General features: G+C 35.9%; 1 non-coding gene across 1 annotated transcript; it reads left to right on the top strand.

The window, feature by feature from the left end:
- Positions 1 to 2,287: 2,287 nt before the first annotated feature.
- LOC122744941 lies at positions 2,288 to 2,394 on the top strand. Its single transcript, XR_006355271.1, has one exon. It is a non-coding gene; the product is annotated as a U6 spliceosomal RNA (small nuclear RNA).
- Positions 2,395 to 13,670: the final 11,276 nt, after the last annotated feature.

Raw genomic sequence — 13,670 nt, 5'->3', positions numbered from 1 at the left:
GACAAGTGTAGTCATTTCTGCTATCTTAGAGAAAGTGTATATTTAAAATATGATCAGGGTATGGGTGTGCTTTGGTGTTGTCTAACCCTACCAAATTTGGGAAAAGTCAAAGGGGACTCTCTTTCCCTTGCCATGATTCATATTCCATACTGAGAAAAGGCTAAACACTGAATTAGGGTCTTTCTTATTTTTGATATCATAGTAACATGTTTGTTTTATGTATTGTTATTAGCTCTTGATAAATAAACTATTTGTTATATAAAACAAAGAAATAAAAAGGTTCTAAACCACTAATAAATCAAAAAAGCATTTATTAAGTGCTTACCTTGTACTCTATTCTGAGTGCTGTTCCAAGTGCTGGGAGACACAACACAAACATAGGATGGCTCCTGTCCTCAAGGAACTTAAAATCCTAAGTATAGAAAACATGTACCTACATAGATGTGGGCAATAAAACATAAAGCAGATACAAGGTAATCTGGAAAAAGAAGGAAGTAACAGCTGTAGGGACCATGAAAGTCTGCATGTAGAAGGAGATGCTATAGTTAAGGCTTTGTGGGGGGTGTGTGTGTGTGTGTGTGTGTGTGTGTGTGTGTATGTGTTTATCTTTGGCAAAGGAAGAATTACTGTTAAATAATGGCAAGAACAAATATACAAATATTCCATCCTAACCTATCAAAGGCACATTCTCCCTGTATCATCTCACTCTGTGGGGAGTGGACTTCCTCTTAGCATTGTTTCTACATAGCAATGGTTCTACCAAGATCACCTCCAGATTTAGCACAGTATAATTGCCAAATGAGCCTCCCTCTCAGCTATCACTGAACTGGGTCCTTATTCTTTGAGGCATCAATGCTGAGTGGACTGTACTCTTAGACCTAATGCTAACCCTATCTTGATTTTCTTTCTTTGAAACTTACAGGGTCAGAATATCCAATTCCTTCAGTTGAAATAAGAGAGAAATGAATGCCTAGGCAAAGAAATAATGCCTATTTCAAGTGACATCATATTGGTTTTATTGTTTGTCCTTCATTTCCTTTTTGTTTTGTTTTTGTTTGTTTGTTTGTTTGTGGGGCAATGGGGGTTAAGTGACTTGCCTAGGATCACACAGCTAGTAAGTGTCAAGTGTCTGAGGCCAGATTTGAACTCAGGTCCTCCTAAATCCAGGACCTGTGCTTTATCCACTGCCCCACCTAGTCTTGACTCGTATGTAAATTTTTTTTTTTTGGTGAGGCAATTGGGGTTAAGTGACTTGCCCAGGGTCACACAGCTAGTAAGTGTTAAGTGTCTGAGACTGGATTTGAACTCAGGTACTCCTGAATCCAGGGCCAGTGCTTTATCCACTGCGCCATCTAGCTGCCCCTGACTTGTATGTAAATTTAAGTGAGGAAGAGTTGCATAAAATCTTCAGCCTCTTTCTTTCTGGGTCATTGAAGTCCAGTAGCAGGACAAAAGTCAAGATGACTGGTGATGGCCCAGGATGCAATGGATGACCTTGACATTTTTTATGCCTGACAAAGCTTAAATGCTTCATAGCACTTCTTTCAGCCACTTTCACAGATATTGGAACAAATTGTTTTCATCCGCTCATTTCTTCTGAAAAAATCTTCATATGCTTAGAGTAGACATACCCCTAACTCACTGACAGGTTTGAGAACCTTTGTTTACCCACAACCTGCTTTAGCCTGTCCATTGAGATGGTTTACTGAGGTGTGGCCACTGGACATACTACAACTTTTTGGACCCGTGGGTGCGAGTTGGTTGATATGTGGACATCAAAGATGGTTGAGCAGCCCTGATAAAAATCTCAGTAAGACCTCATTTCAGAGGTGGTAGTCTTCCTGAATATTCCATCCACTCCATGTTGGCCTTATAGGGCTTAGCAAGCCTAAAGACTTTCTCCTTAACAATATTATTTCTTCCTGGACACCATCAATGGAGATACACCAAGAGAGAACCTGAAGAATCTAGTTGCATATTGAAGGAAACTAGAAATCCTCTGGGGATGAAGGAGGACCATTTTAAGACAACCAGTGAAAATAAAGAGATGGGAGATGTATGCTTATAAGTGAGCAATTGATTACTAACAATGAGGGGAAAAAGTGCTTGTTTCTTTTCTAAGTGACATTGGTAGATTTCTTAAGAAAGATATTTGGTTAATGTAATTTCTTTTGGAGCTTAGTATTTCTATGGGAGAGGAAAAAAAGAAAGCAAATATATTTCCTAAAATGAGTATTTCAGCATTGACTTTTGAAATAAACAATTTTTTCTAAGAAAAATTAGTGGAGTGCTCCCTTTGGCAGCACATATACTAAAACTGGAATGATATAGAGAAGATTGGAATGGCCCCTGCACAAGGATGACACACAAATATGAAAAATTAGTGAAGACAGTCAAATGGTGGGACTTCCCTTGAGATAATGTTTGGACAAATACATCTTAATTTGTTAAATTATTTTTATACTCATGCCAAACCTTGCCCCCTGCAGCATGCAGTGAGCTCCCAATAAACCAAGTTTTGTCCTTGAATAATCATTCTTAGTCTCCAAGCAAACCTACAGAAATTACATATGCATTTCAGAGTTGCTATTTGGCTCAGTGTGACTAGAGACATGTTAAACTATGAATTTTTAATGTCATAGATTATTAAAAACTCAAGTTTTGCCAATTCTTCCAGAAGTACTGTCAGATGTTGCTGACTGGCTAAAGGTATAATGATATGAGAGAAGTAATAGGAAAAATAGAAGGGAATGACTGGGAAAAAAAATCTCTCTGAAGTTGATGTACACTTGTCTAGCAAACAATTTGAGGAAATTCAAGGTTTTCCTTCAACAGGCAATACATGAATGGTCCCCAGATTAGATCTTATATTAAAAATCATGGCATCTGGGCTATGTAGTTGACAGGTTTCTTGAGGTAAGATTCATTTTTCACTTACCAGTTTTCTCTCACTAATGCTATAAATGTTTAAGAGTTGATTTCTTCATTTGAAAAGCAGCTTGACAAAGTAGATATTATGCTGTGCTCAACATCAGGAGGACCTGGATCTGACTATATGATGCTAGGTAAGTCACTTAACTTTTTAGAGCCTCAAATTTCTCATAAAAAATGAGAGCTAGAGGCAGAGCCAGGATGGAAGAGAAAAGCCAGGAAGTTGCCTGAACTCTCCCAAATTTCCCTCAGAAACAACTTTAAATCAAACCTCTAAATGAATTCTGGAACTAAAGAGCTTGCAAAAAGACAGAGACACAATCTTCCAACTTGAGATAATTTAGAAGAGTTCAGAAAAGGTCTGTCTCACTTGGGTAAAAGGGGAGCTCAGCACAGCTCAACAGTGCAGAGAGTATGTGGGCAAGTCAGCAGGAGGCTACTAGTCACAGCACAGATCAGCACCTGAGGCTCCTTTGTCCTTGTCGGCAGACTGGTGGCTCAACAGGAAAGTTGTGAAACCCCTCAGCCCTGGCTGAGTGGGCAAACTGCCAGTTAGAGAAGCATCTGTAGACAGGCAAGATTAGGCCAAACTATCCCAGCATGGATAGCAAGCCCAGGGTGGTTAGGAATCCACAAACCACAGAGGCCTGAGAGAAGAAAGCCAGTGACCAGGCTCCTATCTCCCACACAAGAAGTTTACAATAGTGGACCCTGTGCCTCAGGAGCAGAACTCAACTTTAAAAGTCAAAAAACAGGCTAAAATATGAGTAAGAAACAGAAAAAGACCCTTACCTTTGAGAGCTTCTATGGAGACAGGGAAGACCAAAACACAAGCACAGATGAGGGCAATATTTTCAAAATGCCTACACGTGAAGTCTCAAGGGTGGAAATGAATTCGTCTCAAGACCAAAAAGCCTTCTTAGAAAAGCTCAAAAAGGATTTTAAAAATCAAAGGAAAGAGGTAGAAGAAAATAATGGGAAAAGAAATGAGAGAAATGAGTTCTAGAAGAAAATTATGAAAAAAGAATCAACAGCTTGGAAAAGGAAAGAGAAAAATTGACTGAAGAAAACAATTCCTTAAGAAATACAATTGGCCAATGGGGGTAGGGTGGGGGGAATTGGACAAATGAAAAAGGAAGTGCAAAAGCTTACTGAAAAAAATAGCATCTTAAAAATTAGACTTGGGTAGATGGACACTAAGGACTCCATGAGACACAAAGAATCAGTTAAAAAGAATTAAAAGAATGAAAAAAATAGAAGAAAATCTGAAACAACTCATTGGAAAGAAAACTAATCTGGAAAATAGATCCAGGAGAAATAATTTAAGAATTATTAGACTACCTGAAAGACATGATAAAAAATAGTCTAGACACCATTATTCCAGGAAATTATAAAGGAGAAGTGTCCTGATACTTTGGAATCAAAGGATAAAATTGTCAGTGAAAGAAACCACCAGGGGCAGCTAGGTGGCGCAGTGGATAGAGCACTGGCCCTGGAGTCAGGAGTACCTGAGTTCAAATCCGGCCTCAGACACTTAACACTTATTAGCTGTGTGACCCTGGGCAAGTCACTTAACCCCAATTGCCTCACTAAAAAAAAAAAAAGAAAAAGAAAGAAACCACCAATCACCTGGAAGAGACATGAAAAGGAAAACTCCAATAAATATTGTAGCCAAATTCCACAATTATCAGGTAAAGGAGAAAATAGTGCAAGTAGCCAGAAAGAAACAGTTTAAATACCATGGATCCACAGTCAAGATAACATATGACCTGGCAGCTTCAAAATGAAAGGATCAGAAGGTTTGGAGTATAATATTCCAGAAGGCAAAGGAACTTGGATTACATCCAAGAATCAACTACCCTGGAAAATTGAGAATTATTATAATTTTTTTTTTTTTGGTGAGGCAATTGGGGTTGTGATTTGCCCAGGGTCATACAGCCAGTAAGTGTCAAATGTCTGAGGCTGGATTTGAACTCAGGTCCTCCTGAATCCAGGGCCGGTGCTCTATCCACTGTGCCACCTAACTGCCCCTCTGAATTATCTTTTAAGGGAAAATGTGGATATTCAATGAAATAGGGGACTTTCAAGGTTGACTGATTAAAATACCAGAACTGAACAGAAAATTTGATTTTCAAATGCAGGACTCAAGAGAAGCATAAAAAAAGTATGTGGGGGAAAAGTTATTTAATTAGGTTAAATTATTTATGTCCCTACACAGGAAGATAATACTTATAACTCTTGAGATCTATATCTCTATTTGGGCAGATAGGAGTATACATAGGGTGTATAGTTCTTAAATTGATTTTGATGTGATGATATAAAGAAACTTAAGAGGTAAAAGGAAAGGAAAATCTGGGGAGGAGTGGAAAGGGGAGGTGGAATGGGATTAATTCCATCATATGGATAGATGCAAAAAACCTCTTACAATAGAGGGAAAGAAGGAAGGGGTGAGCATTGTTTCAACATTCCTCACATCAGATTAAGTTCAAAGAGGGAATAACACATCCACTCATTTGGATAAACAAAACAAAACAAATCAAAACAAAAAACCTTAGCTTATCTATTAGGGAAATAAAAGGGTATGGGGAAAAGGGAAGAAGCAAAACAATGGTGAGGAGGAATAGGGTGAAAGAAGAAAAAAAAGTACAAACAAAGGGAAAATAAGATGGAGGAAAATACACAGTTAGTAATCATAACTGTGAATGTGAATGGGACAAACTCTCCCCATAAAATAGAAGCAAATAGCACAGCGAATTAAAAACAAGAATCCTACAATATGTTGCTTACAAGAAACACATTTGAAGCAAAGAGATACATGCAGAGTAAAGGTAAAAGATTGGAGCACAATATTTTATGGTTCATCTGAAGTAAAAAAAAAATAAGCAGTGGTAGCAATCCTTATTTCAGACAAAGCAAAACGCAAAAAAAAAAATGATGTAATTATGAGATAAGGAAGGAAACTACATCTTGCTAAAATGTACCACAGATAATGAAGTAATATCAAGACTAAACACATTGGAACCAAGTGGTAATAGCATCCAAATTCTTCGAGGAGAAATTGAATGAGTTACAAGAGGAAATAGACAGCAAATCTATACTAGTGGGGGATCTTAACCTTCCTCTCTCACAACTAGATAAATCTAACCACAAAATAAATAATAAAGAGGTTAAAGAGGTGGATAGAATTTTAGAAAAATTAGATATGATAGACATCTGGAGAAAATTGAATGGGGATAGAAAGGAATATACTTTTGTTCAGCAGTACATGGAATGTATACAAAAATTGACCAAGTATTAGGGCACAAAAACCTCACAGTTAAATGTAGAAAGTCAGAAATAGTAAATGCATCCTTCTCAGATCATGATGCAATAAAAATTATATGCAATAAAGAGCCATGGAAAGTTAGAATGAAAATTAATTGGAAACTAAATAATCTCATCCTAAAGAATGAGTGGGTCAAAGAACTCATCATAGAACCAATAAATATCTTCATTCAAGAGAATGACAGTGATGAGACAACATATCAGAACTTATGGAATACAGCCAAAGCAGTTCTTAAGAGACATTTTATATCTCTAAATGCACACATGAATAAAATAGAGAAAGAGATCAATGGATTGGGCATGCAACTACAAAAGCTAGAAAAAGAACAAGTTAAAAATCCCCAATTAAATACTAAATTAGAAATTCTGATAATCAGAGATTAATAAAATGGAATGTAAGAAAAGTGTAGAATTAATAAATAAAACTGAGCTGGTTTTGTAAAAAAACAACAATATAATACTTAAACCATTGTCTAATTTGATTTTTTTTTAAAAAGGATAAAACCAAATTACCAGTATCAAAATTGAAAGGGATGAATTCACCAACAATGAAGTAGAAATTAAATGAATAATTAGGAGCTATTTTGCCCAATTGTATGTCAATAAATTTGACAATCTAAATGAAATGGAAAAAAAATTATGAAAATATAAATTGCTCAGATTAACAAAAGAGGAAATAAAAGACCTGAATGGGGCAGCTAGGTGGCGCAGTGGATAGAGCACCGACCCTGGATTCAGGAGCACCTGAGTTCAAATCTGGCCTCACACACTTAACACTTACTAGCTGTGTGACCCTGGGCAAAGTCACTTAACTCCAATTGCCTCACTAAAAAAAAAAAAAATGACCTGAATAGCCCCATATTAGAAAAAGAAATTGAACAAGCAATCAATGAACTCCCTAAGAAAAAGTCTCCAGGGCCAGATGGGTTTACAAATGAATTCTACCAAAAAAATTAAAGAACAATTTATTCCAATATTTAAAAATTATTTGATAAAATAGGTGGTGTTCTACCAAATTCCTTTTATGACATAAATATGGTGTTGATAACTAAACCTGTCAAAACGAAGACATAGAAAGTTATAGACCAATTCTCCTAATGAATATCTATACAAATTTTAAAAAATAATATACATTTTTATTTATAGTTTTGGGTTCCAAATTTTACCCCTCTTCTGTCCCTTCCTTTCCCCCTCCTTTAGGTGGTAAGCAATAGATATAGGTTATACATGTATGATTATGTAAAATATTACCATATTACTCATTTTGTATAAGAAAACATGAATAAAAGAAAAAAAATGAAAGAAAGTGAAATTAGCATGCTTCAGTCTGTGTTACATCAATATCAGTTCTTTGTTTGGAGGTGGATAGTATGTTTAATCAATAGTCCTTTGAGATTGTCTTGGATCATTGTATTGTTGAGAATAGTTAAGTCTTTCATAGTTCTTCATGAAAAAATATTGGTGTGTCTATGCACAATTTTCTCTTGGTTCTATTCTCTTCACTATACATCACTTCATACAAATATTTCCAGGCCTTTCTGAAATGATCCTGCTTGTGATTTCTTATAGCACAATAACATTCCATCACCATCATATGCCACAGCTTGCAAAGCAATTCCCCAATTGATAGGAATTCCTTTGATTTCCAATACTTAGTCACCACAGAAAGAGCTGCTATAAATATTTTTGTACAAATATGTATTTTTCTCTTTTGGGGGGGATGTTTTTGGGATATAAACTTAGCAGTGGTATTGCTGGACCAAAGGGTATGCACAGTTCTATAGCCCTTTGGACATAGTTACAAATTAATTGATGCAAAAATTTTAAACAAAATATTAGCAAGGAGATTACAGCAATTCATCACCACAATAATACACTATGACCAGGTGTGAGTCATACCATGAATGACAGGTTGGTTCAAAATTAGGAAAACTATAAACACATCAATAAAAAAAAAACTAACCCAAATCATATGATTATCTCATCAGATGCAGAAAAAGCTTTTGACAAAATACAACACTTAATCCTATTACAAACACTAGAGAGCATAGGAGCAAATACAACTTTTCTTAAAACGATAAGCGGTATCTACCTAAAACCATCAGCAAACATTATATGTAATGGCAATAAGTTAGAAGCATTCCCAATAACATCAGGGGTGGACAGGGATGTCCATTATCACCTCCATTATTTCATATTACACTAGAAATGTTAGCTTTAGCAATAAGAGAAGAAAAAGGAATTAAACGAATTAGAATAGGCAAGGAGGACTGTCAGTCTTTCCAGATGATATGATGGTATACTTAGAGAATCAACTCAAAAATTACTTGAAACAATTAACAATGTTAGCAAAGTTGCAGGATATAAAATAAACCCACATAAATCATCAGCATTTCTATACGTAACCAACAAAGCTCAGCAGCAAGAGATAGAAGAGAAATGCCATTTAAAGTAATGGTAGACAATATATAAAATACTTGGGAGTCTATTTGCCAAGACAAACCCAGGAACTATATGAATGCAATTACAAAACACTTTTCACAGAAATAAAATCAGATCTAAACAAATGGAAAATATAATTTGCTCATCAGTAGGCCATGCTAATATAATAAAAAATGACAATTCTACCCAAATTACTTTACTTATTCAGTACCATACCAATCATCCTACCTAAAAATTATTTTATAAGGCTATAAAAATAACAAAATTAATATGGAAGAACAAAAGGTCAAGAATATCAAGGGAACTAATGAAAAAAAATGCACAGGAAGGTGGGCTAGCCATACCAAATCTCAAGCTATTCTATAAAGTGGCAGTCATCAAAGCTACTTGGTATTGGCTAAGAAATAGAGTGATGGATCAATGGAATTGATTAGGCACAGGAGACACAGTAGAACATGACTATAGTAATCTACTGTTTGATATACCCAAAGACTCTAGATTCTGGGATAAGAATTCACTATTTGACAAAAACTTTGCGAAAAATGGAAGATATTATGGCAGAAACTAGTCATAGACCAACATCTTACACCTTATACAAAAACAAGGTCAAAATGGGTTCAAGATTTAGACATAAAGGATGATACCTTAGGTAAATTTGGTGAGGAAGGAATAGTTTACCTATCAGATCTATCATGGAGAGGAGAATAATTTATTACCAAACAAGAGACAGATCATATTATGGAATGCAAAATGGATTTTGATTACAATAAATTAAAAAGTTTTTGTACAAACAGAAGCAATACAACCAAAATTAGAAGGGAAGCAGTAAGCTGGGAATCAATTTGCACAGTTTCTGATAAAGGCTTCATTTCTAAAATATATAGTGGACTAAATCAAATTTATAAGAATGCAAGTCATTTCCCAATTGAGAAATGTTCAAAGAATATGAACAAGTAGTTTTCTGATGAAGAAATCAAAACTATCTATTACCATATGAAAAAATGCTCTAAATCACTATTGATTAGAGAAATGCAAATTAAAACAACTCTGAGGTACCACCTGACACCTATCAGATTGGCTAATATGACAAAAAAGGAAAATAATAAATGTTGGAGAAGCTGTGGAAAAATTGGAACACTAGTGCATTGATGGTAGAATTGTGAATTGATCCAACCATTCTGGAGAGCAATTTGGAACTATTCCTAAAGTGCTATGGGACTGTTCATACCCTTTGACCCAGTAATACCACTACTAGGTCTGTATGTCAAAGAGATCATAGAAGAAGGAAAAGTACCCGCATGTACAAAATAATTTATAGCAGCTTTCTTTGTGGTGGCAAAGCATTGGAAATCAAGGGGATGCCCATCAATTGGAGAATGACTGAACAAGTTGTGCTATATGAAAGTGCTACATGGAATACTATTGTGCTATAAGAAATGACGAGCAGGCAGATTTCAGAAAAACCTGAAAAGACCTAAGTGGACTGCTGCTGAGTGAAGTGAGCAGAACCAGGAGAACATTCTACACAATAACAGCAACATTGTGTGATAATCAACTGTGATAGACTTAACTCTTCTCAGCAATACTATGATCCAAGACAATTCCAAAGGACTCATGAAGGAAAATTCTCTCCACATCAAAAAACAAAACAAGGGGCAGCTAGGTGGCGCAGTGGATAAAGCACCGGCCCTGGATTCAGGAGTACCTGAGTTCAAATCCGGCCTCGGACACTTGACACTTACTAGCTGTGTGACCCTGGGCAAGTCACTTAACCCCCATTGCCCCACAAAAAACAAACAAACAAACAAAAAACAAAACAAAACAAAAAAACTGCAAAATCTGGATGCAGATTGAACCATACTGTTTCTACTTTTTGTTTTTGTTTTCTTTTTTGAGGTTTTGCCCTATTGTTCTGATTCTTCTTTCACAACAAAACTAATGCAGAAATATGTTTAATGTGATAGTACATATATAACCCATATCAGGTTGCTTTTTGTCTTGGAGAAGGGGGAGGGAGAAAAATTTGGAACTCAAAATCTAATAAAAACAAATGTTGAAAATGATCTTTACATGTAACTAGAAAATAATAAAATGTTTTATTATGAACTTTAAAAAAATAGATAAAAAATGAGAGGTAATGATACCATCCATTTCATAGACTTGTTGGGAGGCTCAAATGAGAGATAGATAGATAGATAGATAGATAGAGAGAGAGAGAGAGAGAGAGAGAGAGAGAGAGAGAGAGAGAGAGAGAGAGAGAGAGAGAGAGAGATGAATTCATTTGCAAGCCTTATAGTTCCATATAAGTCAACCTGGAACAGTGCTAATACCTGGGGCACTGGAGTCAGAGGATCTGGATTAAAATTCTTTTGCTAATGGTTTCTATCTGTACAACCTTTAAAAAGTTATCTGTAAAATGAGAGTATTGGACTTGATGACCTCTGAGGTCATTTCTGGCTCTAGTTATTATAAGTTAGGTATATGATCTTTAGTTTGTATGTGTGTGTGTATTTTCCTTATTGCTCATATAAAGTAGGAAATATATAATGTATTAATTTTATCTGGAGTTAGTATTACTCCTATGGGCATCTAATTCCCTGCCAACTTTTTGGGACTCACATCTGTAGCTTCTCTATCCATACATGAATTTCCTACAAATGATTTAAAACAATGCAACAACAAAAAACCTTTTGTGTATCTACTCATTTGTGAAGTATTATTATTCATCAATTATTTGGGAATATTCGTGTGTTTGTGGCTTTTACCTAGAAAACTATAGAAATAGAAACCCAGTGCTCTATTTCTTTCTTTCTTTCTTTCTTTCTTTCTTTCTTTCTTTCTTTCTTTCTTTCTTTCTTTCTTTCTTTCTTTCTTTCTTTCTTTCTTTCTTTCTTTCTTTCTTTCTTTTTGTGGGGCAATGAGGGTTAAGTGACTTGCCCAGGGTCACACAGCTAGTAAGTGTCAAGTGTCTGAGGCCAGATTTGAACTCAGGTCTTCCTGAATCCAGGGCCTCTGTTCTATCTACTGTGCCACCTAGCTATCCCCCCCTCCCCGACCCCCGCAGTACTCTTTCTTAACTGTACCACAGCCAGGCCTGCTCTCATGAAAGAAAGTCTTATATGCAAATCTAAATTTTTTTTTCACCTGACATTATTAATTACCAAAAGATCTGGGTGTGAGGTTGCTCATTCCAACAAGCCAGTAACTACAATTTATCTATAACTTGAAAATCCTTAGGAGGTAGCTAGGTGGCACAGTGGATAGAGTGCTGGCCCTGGATTCAGGAGGACCTGAATCCAAATCTGGCCTCAGACACTTGACACCTACTAGCTGTGTGACCCTGGGTAAATCACTTAACCCTTATTGCCCCTCCAAATACATATATATCTTGAAAAACTTTAGAAACTTTTCCAGGGAAAAGTGAAAAAGGAAAAGTGAGTTTAAATTATTTGCCTAGGGTCATAGCTAACAAAATGGCAAAATTACAATTTGAACCCAGCTCTTCCTGGCTCTTAGTTCAGCCCTCTGACTGTCACACAATCCCATGCCATGCCAAACCACACTGTCCCTAGTCATGACAATTCAAATGACATACCTCTCCTTCTGCACTAAATTGTTGGTTTTCCACTTGACAGTTTATAGAGCAGAAAAGGATAATACCACTGTTATAAACCATTCCCTCAATCAATTAGAAATGAAGCAAAAATAAATTATTTCTAAAATTATGTAAAGTCAATGAGAAAATAGGATTTTATTTATTTAAAAAAAAACTTTGATTTATAAAGATGCTTAGTAGTAACCTTCCAATTCTCCAATATACAAGTACATATGTAGATGGAATATACCATTATATACCACTGCCACATAGAATACTATGCCCAAAAGTATTTTCAGGCATGAAAAAGGTTTAGGCTTTGTAAGATTTGAGTAATATCATAGAGATCTTTTTTTTATAATTGATTACAGGACAGGTCTTGTTAATGTCTAACTTCTAAAGGCATGATAAAACATTAGGGAAGGGGGCAGCTAAGTGTTGTATTGGATAAAGCATCAGCCTTGATTTCAGGAGGAACTGAGTTCAAATCTAGCCTCAGATACTTGATACTTACTAGCTGTGTGACCCTGGGCAAGTTACTTAACCCCCATTGCCCAGAAAACAAAACAAAACAAAACAAAACAAAAAACAGAACCAAAACAAACAACAACAACAAAAAACTTTAGGGAAGCTTTTCAGACATGGGATGCAAAGGACGATCTAGAAGAATGCTTAAATTAGTAACCTCTTAATCATTAATTGCTTCAGTTTCCCCTTATGCAAGATGAGGATAATTGGAAACTAAATTAAATAAATGAATGAATGAATGAATGAATGAATGAATACGAAGATAAATAAATAGATAGACAAATAAACAGATAAGTAAATAAATAAAGAAATAAAATTTAAAAAAATATTAGCCTGTCTAACTCCCCCTAGCTCAAACTGCTGGTGGATTAGGCAGGTAGTAGTTGTAGCTGAGTTCCCTTCCTTAATCTACTCTGGATGTATAACTCAGAACTGGATAGTAGTCAACAAAGCCCAATATGGGTCCCTTGGTGGATATCTGGGATCCTTTCTTGCTCTGGCTCACAGGCTCTCCCTATCTATGCTGCATGTTCATAGTAGGCCTAGTCACCAGCATTTACAGACCTCTCTATCTTCCTATGCCAACCTGGGCAGGAAAATGACTCATTTTCACTTTTCCTTGGATTTCCCCATCAGGATTTGGTTTTATATGTTCTCTAGCTCTGTTTGGAGTCGGGGTTTTTTTTGGTGGAATTGTGGGTAGAGCTGGGAAAAACTCCTCACTATACTACTTCTTGCTATTCAGCCATCTTGGCTACTTATCACATTCTTCCTGTACCATACATAGTTATTTGTTCATCTATCTTTTTCCCTCCCCTACATCATAAACTTTTTACGTATAGCTTTTCAA

The sequence above is a fragment of the Dromiciops gliroides genome, chromosome 2 (genome assembly GCF_019393635.1).
Source record: "Dromiciops gliroides isolate mDroGli1 chromosome 2, mDroGli1.pri, whole genome shotgun sequence".
In the NCBI taxonomy this organism is placed as follows: domain Eukaryota; kingdom Metazoa; phylum Chordata; class Mammalia; order Microbiotheria; family Microbiotheriidae; genus Dromiciops; species Dromiciops gliroides.
This window is presented reverse-complemented; position numbering and strand designations above follow the sequence as displayed.